This window comes from Drosophila miranda, chromosome 2, assembly GCF_003369915.1.
Source record: "Drosophila miranda strain MSH22 chromosome 2, D.miranda_PacBio2.1, whole genome shotgun sequence".
Lineage (NCBI taxonomy): Eukaryota > Metazoa > Arthropoda > Insecta > Diptera > Drosophilidae > Drosophila > Drosophila miranda.
The window spans coordinates 1,252,460-1,264,792 of NC_046675.1; positions in this window are offsets into that span (position 1 = coordinate 1,252,460).

Below are 12,333 nucleotides of genomic sequence, written 5' to 3' on the forward strand. Positions count from 1 at the left end.
TTTCTGCTGCTGCTTGAGTCGCGTCCGTATGCTGCTGTTCTCTCCTCTTCTTCTCTGTCCGCTGTTGATCTGCTGCTGTTATTACTGCTGTTGCTTATCCCCGCTACCACCTCAATAAACCAGCTGGACCACTCCTTCTTACATATATTATCTACACGATTTCTACATGTAATCTACTCATATATTTGGTACATTGGATCACCTTAGCAGAGACACAAGCCAAGCGATCAGAGAAGTTCCGGAAAGTCCCCGCAGATGACGCCTGTGTGTCCGCTGCAGAACTATTTTCCCACTAAAAATCATTGAAATTAGATGGTAATTTGAATTTTAGTATACACTTCTGTTTGCCTTGCCCCTCCCCTTGGATTCGTTCAAGAATTTTAATGACAATATAGCAAAATGGCCATCAAGGAACGTCGCCATTTGGCTTGGCCCCGCTGCTGCGGCTGTGTGGCTGCAGTGCACTCGTTTCTATATTTTCCAACATTTGTTTTCCTTTGCTGTTTTTTGCAAAATGGAGCGGCGCCAGAGCTTAGTGGGAACTTAAGTGTGCTTATGGCTTGTAATGCACAAATAAATGCCCCGTGTGCGGGCTGGTGGTCGGCCATTGGTTATACATATATCTAAATGGATATTATGCGCACATTTCCCGACGCGGAGGCGGACTCAGACGATTCACGTTAGATAACTCAAATCGGGGCAGGAACACAGATAGCTAGATCGATAACCAGGTGAAGATAAGCATGAGGAGAGCGGCCCATGTACTCAAGGGAGGGATAGGGGACCGGGACCAGTACCCAGGCAAACAATCAATTAGAATGGCAAAATCTTTGTAAATGCAGTAAAAATCCACGGAACGCAAAAAGAGCTTAAAAAGTAATTCCCAAACCAGACAAGAACTGGAAAAAGGGAAGGAAAATCGCACCGTAACCGTACCCGTATCGCTTCGTAACGCACGGCACAGTGGGCAGCCGAAAAATGGCGATCATTCGATGAAGGGATTTGGGGAGTGCGGCCCTGAATCATGACGATCCCTATCAGTGGCCCTCGGAACACTTACTTCGCCAGTCCCCGTCATCGAGTCGGTCACGAATTGTGGCAATAAATCGATTCTAATCGCAATTGCAATTGCAATTGCAGTTCGTGTTCGTGCCTGGCCGTTGTACTTTTTATGGGTTTATAGATTTACAATGCCAGCTCGACTAGATTGCTGTTTGTTCTAGGTTACTAACGGGCTTTAAAATCAATCGATCACAATTGGGGGGTGACCACAGAGACCAGAGATATGTACGTCGTATCTCTGGACAGTTTCAGATGGAATCTCCGCCTGACATATGCTTCCCCTCCGGCCACTGGCATGCGTCGCTATTCAAACACTTGAGTAATTATGTGAGCTGGTGGCGCTTTGAATCCACTCGCTTGATCGTACGTACCCTTTGTATCCTTCAATGCAATCCAATCCTCGGATGTCGCTTAAACGGATTGCGAGTGCGAGACATCAAAACAAATTGCACTCCCTCGTGGCTAGCACACAAATCTGATTAGGAAAACATTTACAAACGCAAATCGCAAGTTAGCGCCGACGTTAGGGATGAGGATTGAGGATGAACATGAACCCACCCCGGGTCTCATTTGATGTGTGAACTTTCAGCAGGGGCTGTGACAGGGGCATGGGCTGGTTGCTCGACTAATTTGATTGACGTCGTCGGCGGGCCAGGAAATTGTGGGAAAACGAAAACAAGCGCCCGCGCTTGGAAGAGACTCTCTCGCAGAGCGGGCCACAAGTGGCACTGTTGTATGGCTATGGCTATGGCTGTGGGGCAGGTAGCAGCAGCAGCATCCCAGAAACGATATCCAAACAAACCCAATTTGGTGGGCTGCCATCGCCTTTGATAGATTAGCAGACAAAGCGAAAGAGGCGCGACTCTGTGACACGTGACCAGGAGCAGGAGCAGGAGAAGGAGGAGGAGGAGGAGGAGGAGTATGAGTGGGAGTAGGAGGCATGGACCAATGTCAAATTCGTATTCCATTTGGCTGGGGCATACAAAATTGATTTGCTTGTAGCACAAGTAAAATATTTGCCAGCGGCAGGCAGCATCCATTAAACAGCTGCTGCTATCGCTCTCGCTCTCGCTCACGTTCTCGGTTTCGGTGTCGATGTTGGGTCCTGCCTCCGTGCCAAGGCCACGTGCCAGTGGTGCACTTGCCAGCGGTTCTGTCACGTGCCAGCCGGCAAATTAAACAAGGCGCAACATGGGAAGCAAAAGTTTAACAATGCAGAAAATTGAAAAACAATCAGAAGACCGAACCGCAGCAGCGAGAAAGAGACGGCAGAAGCAGGCAGCCAGTGAAAGTTAAGTGGTGGCATGCCATACGGAACCCAGAAGATACAGCATGCAGGATGCAGGATACAGGACCTTCTCCACCCTGCTGTTTGCCCAGAGCGCGCGTCTCCTTTCGTCTCACTTTATTTGGCCATAATTAGCTTAATGCGCACAACAAACAACCAGGAAGAGCAGGCGACGGCGAAATATCCGTGCTGGCCATGCATGTCCTTGCTGGCACTTCGCCAGGCCAGGCCAGGCCAGGGCCAGTGGGAATGCCAAAGCAAACAAATGTGGCAGCAACGTGAGGCAAGAGCAGAAGCAACAGCCAGAGCAGTCCGTAAAGTGGCTGAAAAAATAAAACCAATTGGCAAGTTGGAGACGACATGGTGATTGATGAATACTCTTATGCCAAGAAAACTGGTGCAAAATATTGTATCATGTTGGAAAGTAAGAGCGAAGATTGGCAGAGCTTCGATGAGCTATCGAATAACGATCTTTCGTGTATCCATTGTGTCAAACCGTTCTTGTCTTGTCTAACCATAGACAATACTTTGGCAAAGAAATCCCCATAGCAGAGGCACTCCTTGAGAGAGTGCTCGTAGAAAAACCAGAACAGGGCAAACAGAATGCACGGAAAAAATTAAAATCATTAATCCCCTTAAAAGGTTCTTAATCTGTGGCTACTGCTGCTGAATTTTGTTGCTTCATTTGCCTCGCCACCCCCAGCCCCCCGCTTGTCTGCCGTTGAGTTTGGTTTTTCCGCTTCTGCATTACTCATACGCAGTGTGACCACTGATGGTGCTAGTGTCAGTGCCAGTGTCAGTGCCAGGGTCCAAGTAGGAAGCCTATCAGCGCTTGGTTCTATGTCTTGTGCCCCCCTTTCTTTAGTGCCTGAGGAGAGCTGTCAATGAAGTGTCTGGCGGCTGTCAACGGGCCATCGCCATGCGACATCATCATATGACCGGCCGACCAATGTGTGCTGTGAGTCAGTGGAATCAGCTTTGGCCAACAAATGGTTTAATGAGCACCCTCTGGGGTGTCGAGTTCGATCTCCGCCAGAACGATGGCGATGACCCTGGTGGCCTCTGCCTCCGCCTCTGTCTCTGTCAGCCACTGCGATCGTAAACTTAGCAAACATTTGTGTGGTTTGCTCTGGGGCTGATTGCGTGCACTGCAATGCAAGTTTTATGGCACTCTCCATGCGATGATACGAGTGTGGGTCCGAGTGCCAGGCGAGGGCAAACAGTACGCTTTATGACAGGCAAAACTCTCGTCCGATGGCCATGCAAAAAATGGTCGTAATCAGTCGCCTCGCAAAATGTAAATAATTTCACTCCAAACCAAATTCAACGATCAGAATGGAAAGAGCCTGAGGCTGAAACAGAGACAGAAACAGTAACCTGAAACCTGACACAAATAAAATAATAAATTTTATACGAAATTGACAAGCTGGCTTAGCTGCCGCTGATAGTGGTCACCGAGCCCATTGGGAGCTGGATAGTACTACCAATAAAGAATGCACATTGGCCAGCAGGCAGCAGCCAGCAGGCAGCATACGGTAGCTGGTTTGGTAGTTCGCTGGCGGGTTACCGCGGGGCTGTAAAAGTTAAGCATTTAATTGCGAAATTAAAGACAGTCGAAGGTTGGCTGATTACTGACTGAGAGTTCCGAGGGTTCCAGTATGCTGGTATACTTTTATAATTTTATAGTATCTACACTGCTGGACCCCCCTCTCAGCTCTCAACTCTCAACTCCCAGGCAAATCTAATTAATTTCCACCACCCAAAATTATGATTGAGTAGGAAAATCAAAGGAAAACAAAAGGAAAACTTATGTTCCACTTCCAGCAGAAAGAAACACAATTGCAGGCGTCGCGTCGTACTGTTAAAAAGAAAACAGAGAATAAAATAACAAAGAATTTAAATTGGAATTATTTATTTTTGCATTTTGAAAGCGTTCGCGCGTGTCAAGGATTTCTCACGCGCGGTGTCACTCCCTCTGCTCTATATATAGTATCTCTCTCTTTCTCAGTCAGCCCCTGAGCAGAAAGACCCTCCTCGTACAGCTCCCACCCTTTGGCTTGCAAAAAAGCAGAGCCTCAGCTTTTGGCATTTTAATTTGAAAATATAAAAATAACAAAGAGCTCAGGCATATTCAAATGTCAAAGTCTCCCTCCCACTCGAACCCACAGGAAAAATCGGTCGGTATCGCAGATATGCGAATACGGTCGTATGTCTGTGTGTTCATGTATTTGTATTTGTGGCGGCCAGACCCCATGGAAACAAACATTTGACTCCCTTCTCGATGAAGTCTAAGAGCAGGGCTTTTGCAATATCCAGAGTTCATCGGTGCTTCAATTAATTGGAAAATCACATTCCATATCGAGGAACAGTCCTCTCCTTTTAATAATGATTAAGAATAGATATTCATGAGAATAGTCACTGTGCATTGTAGCAATTTGGAGGAGATTAAAGTATATGATTGGAACACAGTGTTCATTTCAACCCTAACTCCCTTAAATAGGTATTTCACACATTTAATGTGTCAAGGTCACGCCAGGCTGAGGTCATGGAGAGCATTGCATTTGAGAACTTCCAAAATCTATTTTCAATAAGGATCAACTGAACAAACAAGATAACCCGGGCCTGAGCTGATCCACCAAGGCACTGCCCGTACTGCCCGTACTCCCATTGAGGAAGGTTCCGAAGCCTTTCCCACGCCCACCCTCTGGAAGAGCAGTAGTAAGCCCAAGACATCATCTCGTAATCCTAAACCAAATACAATACAGTCCCCCTCTTGAAGGAAGGGACTGTCGTGAGAATCTGAGAGAGAACAGGCACCTGCCTGTCCATGGAATATGGTAAATACTCGTACCTTCCCGTTGTCTGATGGATATAAATCGGTAATCACACATTCTTAGGCCGCATCAACGTCGGACGGAACTTCATCGGGGGGCCGTAGTTTTGATCCGGGGGGCTTACGCCGCTGAACCACTGGACTAAGGCAGTCCAATATTTCTCACGTTCCGTTCCGTTCCGACAGATCGGACATATGGCCGGGGAATACGCATCAGGAGGGATATGGATCGGTGGGGGCGAGGCGATAGACGGCGACGGACGACCGACGACGAGCGCCGCCCGACGCCCGACCGTGTCTACTGTTGGATATATGTACATAGTCACCCAGTCGACTCCTACTGCCACTCCCACACTCCCACTCCCACACTCCCACAGAGTACGAGTGCGGCTGCTGTCTTTCGGCTGCTATAAATCATAAGCAAACATTTTGATATTGTAATCCCCATTTTAATCCGTGCGCATAAAAAGCCAAAAATCAAACTTTTCGACATGGGCGGCGGTGTCTCTGATGTTCTGTGGGCCCTGGGCCTTTGGGCCTGCAGTTCGTTTGCTTTGTTAGTTTTTCTCGTTGTTTTTCGCTCGTTTCCCACAAAAAAAATTGATGGATTACCTTGGCCCCCGCTCCCGTTTGGCCTGCGATAAGGATTCCTTAGCTTCTGGTTTGCCACCGCCGCTGATGATGATGTTTCTTTGTTGATTTATTAATTAATTATGTGCGGAGGGAAACTGCGTCACTGGCCCCGACTCCCGGATATCGGAGGAGTATCGATAATAGTGCTAATAGGGCGCGATAACTTCCATTCCATGGCCGAGATCGGCCCTTTCGTCGGCCCTTTTCAACTGCGGCCAGGCAACGGGGCGGCAACAGTTGAAAGAAAGCCTTTTCGTGGTGCCTCCTCTGTCTCTGGCTCTTCGCCATATTTGATGATGACTTTTGGTGGGCCACCACCCATGCGGTGGATCCCTGCTGTCTGATGTGCAACCACCTTTGAAGTCGTTCCGACAGAAGGTTGAGCAATACATTGGATTGGGAAAGCGGAAGAAAGCTCTTGGACAGCATATCCATGTATGGATGTATCCTATTCTCTTCCACATCCAATTATAATTACTGCAGAAAATAGTTCTCACTGTGCAGATATATCAATTTGATGTCGGCATAAACAGTTGTACGCACCCTTAATTGATTTTGTCTGGCTTACTATCTTCGATATCCAATTTCCATCTCGAATAGACCTCCCCAACATCCACTAGCGCTCTCCCACTCCACCAAGAGCTTCCCCCATCCTTCGCCTTGGTATCCAGCTCCTCGAGAGGAAATTACTGACGATTCAATTCCGAACAGCTGTTTGTCTTGGGACTGTCCCAAAAGCGAGGAAATGCAACAGCCCAAAGGGGAACCTCGCATTCGTCCTGCTGCTCCTGGTTCTCCCTGCTCGCTGCCTGGGGAAATGTGTGTGCGGCTTTTGCGCATGTAGCACGCAACCCTCGAGGCCACACCCCTGACTATCAGAAGGCGGGGCCTTGGAGTAGCGAGTCACCGCCGAAGCGGACCAATCGGAGCCGCCGGAGCCAACAGCGAGTGGTTGAGTGCAGCGTGGAGTGGCTGGAGATAAGCGGGGGAGTGTGGGACGGCCCCGGACTGTTGCCCGGAGTGCGTGCGTGAGCAGAGACCGGGTACGGGACCGGGACCGGGACTGGGTCCGGATCCTGGCTGCAGGAGCAAACCACCACGTGCCGTGCATAAATCGGCCAGCAATCGATGTAACTTTTGCCAGAGTCGAGTGTCCTCTCACAGCAGGGACCAGGGCCCGGGTCGAGGAGGTGGAAACAAATGTCATCATATTTTTCCACGCTCCGAAATTATGCGGCTCCTTGGACTCCAGCGTCCGTCCAGGCTGCATCCTACGTACACGTAGACGATGTGTGTCGCTTAATTTGTTTGGCCTGCTCCGGCTCCTGTCTGATGCCCTGCTTCCGTTGCTGTTCCTGTTCTCGTTCCTCATCCTGTTTCTTTTCCTATCGCTCTCTCTCTCTCTTTCTCTTTTTTTTGTGTCGCGTCCGGCATATGGATGCGACATCAGGAGAGAGCCCCGATCCCCGACCCCCGACCGCCAACCCGACACCGTACCGACACCGTTCCGACTTTGTTACAAGTACTTTACGGTAATGGAGGATTTTCGCTTGAGCATCCTCTAACAGAAATTAATTTAAATCGATATGCTGCTGGCTCGATGCTGGAGAGGATGCTGGAGAGTGGAAGTCTGTCTGAGTCCAGGCTCCTGCTCCTGTTCTTTATTAATTAGCATCGTAATTTATTTTGGCGGTTTGATTGAATTGTAGGTGTAGTCCGCAGACCCCATACCTATCCTATTCCATTCCATCCCAGATGATGCACTGAATCAAGATTCTGCGTGGCTCTGACATGGCCAATGTCAACAAGGACATGCCACACACACACACACACACAGAGAATATCCCCTTTCCCTTCCCATTTTCTGTGAGCGTGTGTTTGTATAGTTTATTGACTGCTTGAGAGGGAAGTGCTTTCCATAGAGAAACGGAGAGATTTTTCGCTAAGGAATGTAAGACTGGCCGCAAATCCTGAAAATTGACTTCGTGGCAAGGACAGTGGTATGGAGAATGCGAGAGAGCAAGGGAGAGAGAGAGAGGAATGGGGTTGAGTGGCGGCAGGAAATCAATGCCGCCATTTTGCGAAAGAGTTGCCAGAATCTGCTTGAGGGAGCAGTGGCAGAGCACCCGGAGAACTGCGTGGCTTCCTCTCCATCATAAGGCATACAAAATTAGTTCAGTTTTCGGTGGCCGGGGAGGGAATATCACAGGGGAAGTCAGAACGGAGTACGGGAAATGGGGGAGCATTACGCCGTGGATTGGGGCCACGTCTTTGTTGTTGTCGCATCGCATCGCACACTCCCTACCACGCACCATCGTATTTCATTTCGTCATGTTTCGGGATTAGGCCGGATTAGTTTGGCGACTGAGCAATGGCTCTGTCCTGAACTTTTCAACTGCCTCTGTCGCTGTCTCTGTCGTTGTCGCTGCCTCTGAACTTTTTGGTAGTTGCTTAAAAAAGAGATTGGTAAAGGGATTGGGGCGAAAAAGGTAGGGAATGGGAAATGTGACGACAACAAGGGCGCGGATGTGGATGTGGATGTGAATGCGTACGCGTACGCGAATGTGAATGTGAATGTAGATATAAATGTGGAGGGGAATGGGTACTGGGTCTTGGTGTCGGAGAATGTGGCTCCGACTGGTAAAGCTGCTTCTTTTATATAGGGAGACATTTCCCTGCGGATGCGACACTTTCACCGCCTTTGCATTTCAATTTCTTGAGGTGCGTGCGACTTCTTGAATGTTCGGCATTAGCATTTTCCTTCTCCGAGCATCAAAGGATGATGAGAGGACGCAGATGAGTTGGCTCTCTCCCACACCCCATTGCCGACACAGTCCACGGCACGTAGACACCATCTATAAGGTGAGGCGCCATTTTGTTCCGCATAGATAACGTGGGTGGAGCAGCAACCACTGCCAATCCGCTCCAGTTTTTTCGATATCGGAAAGTCGAAAGTCTAATTTCGGTTTCTCTTATAATTGAAATTGCCCCCTGACTAAGTCCCTTCGTACCAGTGGCAGTCCCACAAATAGATATCGTGTCATCAATGGTAAAAGTAGCGTTGATTATGGGGATTTGCCAGGGGATGACTACTGGGGGCAGGATGCGATGTAATTACACGACACTCGCACACGCAGAGGGATCGCATAATCATAAACAGAAATTCTCATGGGGATAACCCTTTGAACAGGTGCTGGCTGGTGAGTGGATGATTGGCACTAAAAGTAAAAAGTTCCGGCCTAGCCCTTGGACCTTGCACCCCACCCCACACCACACCAGGGCGGCAGCGACAGCACTTCCTTCACCCGGAAAATGTGCAGAGGGTTGAAGTACGCCCGCCGTCCACTCGTTGCCTTGTGCCTGTGCCCCATCGAGTGGGTGGATCGCACAAGTGTGCTTGCGACTTATGGGTTATGTAACATTTTGCAGGTGAATTTGTATCTGGGGAACTGCAGTTCAAAGCGCATTCGCCGCCCCAGCAACTCGAGCTGGTCTCAAGTGGGGGCTGTTCCTCTCAAGGGCCTCCGCTCAACTCGATTACTGCACTGTGCGCTGCTCTGCTCTGCTCTGTCGCACGTTCGTGGATAGTGTCTGAGCAAGTAGTTACAACAATGTGAAAAGAGAGACTTTTCCAATTAAAGTTTTCAATGGGAAATACTCGTCCCAATACGCTGACGGAAATCGAATTTATTTTCAAGTTTTCGCGTTGAATTTTAGGAGCTGCTGTAATGTCGTATAATAGATAATCAAATCTGTCTGTTCTGTGAGTGTGTTTTTTCCTAAATTTACAGAGTATTTTCAAGCCTTAGGAGCTCAAGGACATAATCTAGCCCCCAACAGACCCGGAGCCCAGATCTTTAATTGAACTCACATAAAAATGATTAGTGTACCCATGCCCATAGAAAAGTATATCAATTTGCTCGTGTATAGCATCTCTGAATACAAGGATATAAATTGAAGAACTTTTCCTGCTTCAGAGACTCTCCGCATGACCCTTTATCCTATAAGCGCGCCCATCCTCCGCCGAGTACCCCCCTCTTCTGCTGCCCCCCGTTTTCCGTGCCACTTGAGGCAGGCAAATGCGAAATAAAAACGAAAATTATGAACTGCACAAAAGCTGTTGTGAATTTTAATAAATTTTGTTTCTCCCTTGGATATGTGTTTTCTCTTGTTGTATCTTTCGGGAAAGTATCTGCCGCAGTTGGCAGAGCAGGGAAGTCAGAGAAGATACTACAAAAAAAGATACACACACACACACACACATACACAATGAGGAATACGTCAAAAGGAACAGTTATTTATTTATTTGTGCGCAATCACAGAGCCAGAGCTACACCCTCTGTAAACGCCCCAAGCAGCATCCCATAGCATCCCGTAGCATACGATACCATTCCATTCTTTTTGAAAGGGGCACTACAATGGCGCGGCGTCTAACGCAGAATAATGGGATAACAAAACGCCCTTGACACCCAGTAAAAAGACAGCCAGCCCTCACAAAGTGGGCGCCAGAGAGCAGGCCAGGGCATGGCAAGGCAGGGAAGAGGGGAGGAGAGTAGCCTTATTATTATGAACATTGTGGGCACTCGCAGCACGTAGCAATCGTACAAGAGAGAATGGGTGGAGGGGTGGAGTGGTAGTGAGGTGGAGGGGGGTGCCGCACAAAGGACCAACACAGCACACACAAAAGTACAAATCAAACCCTCTCGAGAACGGCCGAAATATCAGAAAGAGTGAGGTAGCTGCAGATAGAGAGAGAGGGAAAGACAGAGAGACCGAGTGAGTGCGCGCGCAGTGGAAGGGAAGAGCAATGGCGCACTGTAAACATGTGGTGTGAGGAGGGGTGCCGAGTACTGCTGCCAGCGACAGAGACACAGAGAGAGAGAGAGAGAGAGAGAGAGAGAGCGAGAGTGAGCGAGTAGTGGCACACATCTTTGGGGGTGTGTTCTAGCAACACTGAACGGTGCTTGTCTCTCGCTCCCACTCCCGTTTGGGCCGAGCACACTCGCTACTCGCTGAACGGCAAGACCATCTCCGTCTCCCTCTCCCTCCCACTCTCGCACTCGCACACAGATAAGATAGCAGATAGAAGCGTACGTACTCGTATCGCCGCCCGATCCGATTCCGCGCCAGTTGGGAAAATCAAATTCCGTTATTCAGTTCAGTCAGTCGCCGTGTCCGAACGCTCGCTGCCGTGTATCTGTATCTTTTGCGTGTGTGCCCGAGCCCGTGCCCGTACCCGTGCCCCGTAAGTGCGTGTGTGTGCAGCCCCTGCTGCCACTGCCACTGCCATTGTCACTGCACCGTTAGCAACCCCAGGGCCCGGCCCGGTAGTCGGTAGTCGTCTGTAGTCGTGCCCCCCTCTACCACAGGTTGACGCACTTTTACTCGCTGCTGTTCACCGCTGCTGCCTGCCGCCGTCGTATCCAACAGATACTTTTGCGTGCGCTTTTGAATTCGTTTTCAATTCAGCCACGTCCTGTTACGGGTGCAGACGCGTTGCTTCCGTTTTTAGAGTGCCACAATCCACAGCCAAAGTTGCTTCCTGTTCCGCACAGATACACAGATACTTACCCTAATTACGCGTCGGATTAAGTTATTAAAACGGATTTAGAATCAACAGTCGGCGACGACCGCAAAAAACGAGTCCAATCACAGAGCAAATCCAATCGAATCCCAGCCAGAGCCACAGCCAGTGCCAGTGCCCCCCGCGAGTGTCTGTTTGTTTGTGGATCCCCGTGTGTGTCCGTGCGTTGGGCATCAAAGTCGCATTAAAAACATATCCCCCAGTTACTTAAAATTAATCACTAACATAATCACTGGGACTTTTACTGATTTGATCCGATCCGATCCGTTCCGCACCGACTCCCAGCCAGCAGCCGCGTGTGCGAAAACTATAAACGGCTCTATTAAATGCTCTTTCGCATTTGATTAGCACTTCAACACCCTGCTCTGGCAGAAAACTGACATCAATCTGTTGCAACAACAGAGATCATCAACAGCTACCCCACGATTTATAGCTACCCACGCGAACATATCCCGAAGATTTCCGTGTAAAGTCTCCAAATGAAACTGAAAGCGATTTGATTTATTGCCAGTGCCCACGACTTTTCCACCCGAGAAAAGCTCCACTGAACCACAGCCGACACGACAGCCAAAGGTCCGATCTCGATTCCGATTCCGATCGATCGATACGCTATAGCGCCGACGGAAGTTCGTTCCAGTTGCAGTTCCCGCCGATCGTACGGCCACCCCCAAGTGGATTAATTGAATTCTTTTCCCAAAAATCAGAGGTGAGCATATTGGATAGTGGTATACGAATGATATATGTTTGATCTTGGGTATATATATTGTGTAGATCGCAGATAGATATGTGTACTGAATTTGATTCTCTTTCTTAATACAAGGACAATAGTTGTGAGAGCATATGGTAGAAAGCAAAACATCTACAATTCAGTGAACTGCCGTGATAGATAGATAGAAATGATCATAAATATTATAATACCATAGAAATACCAAT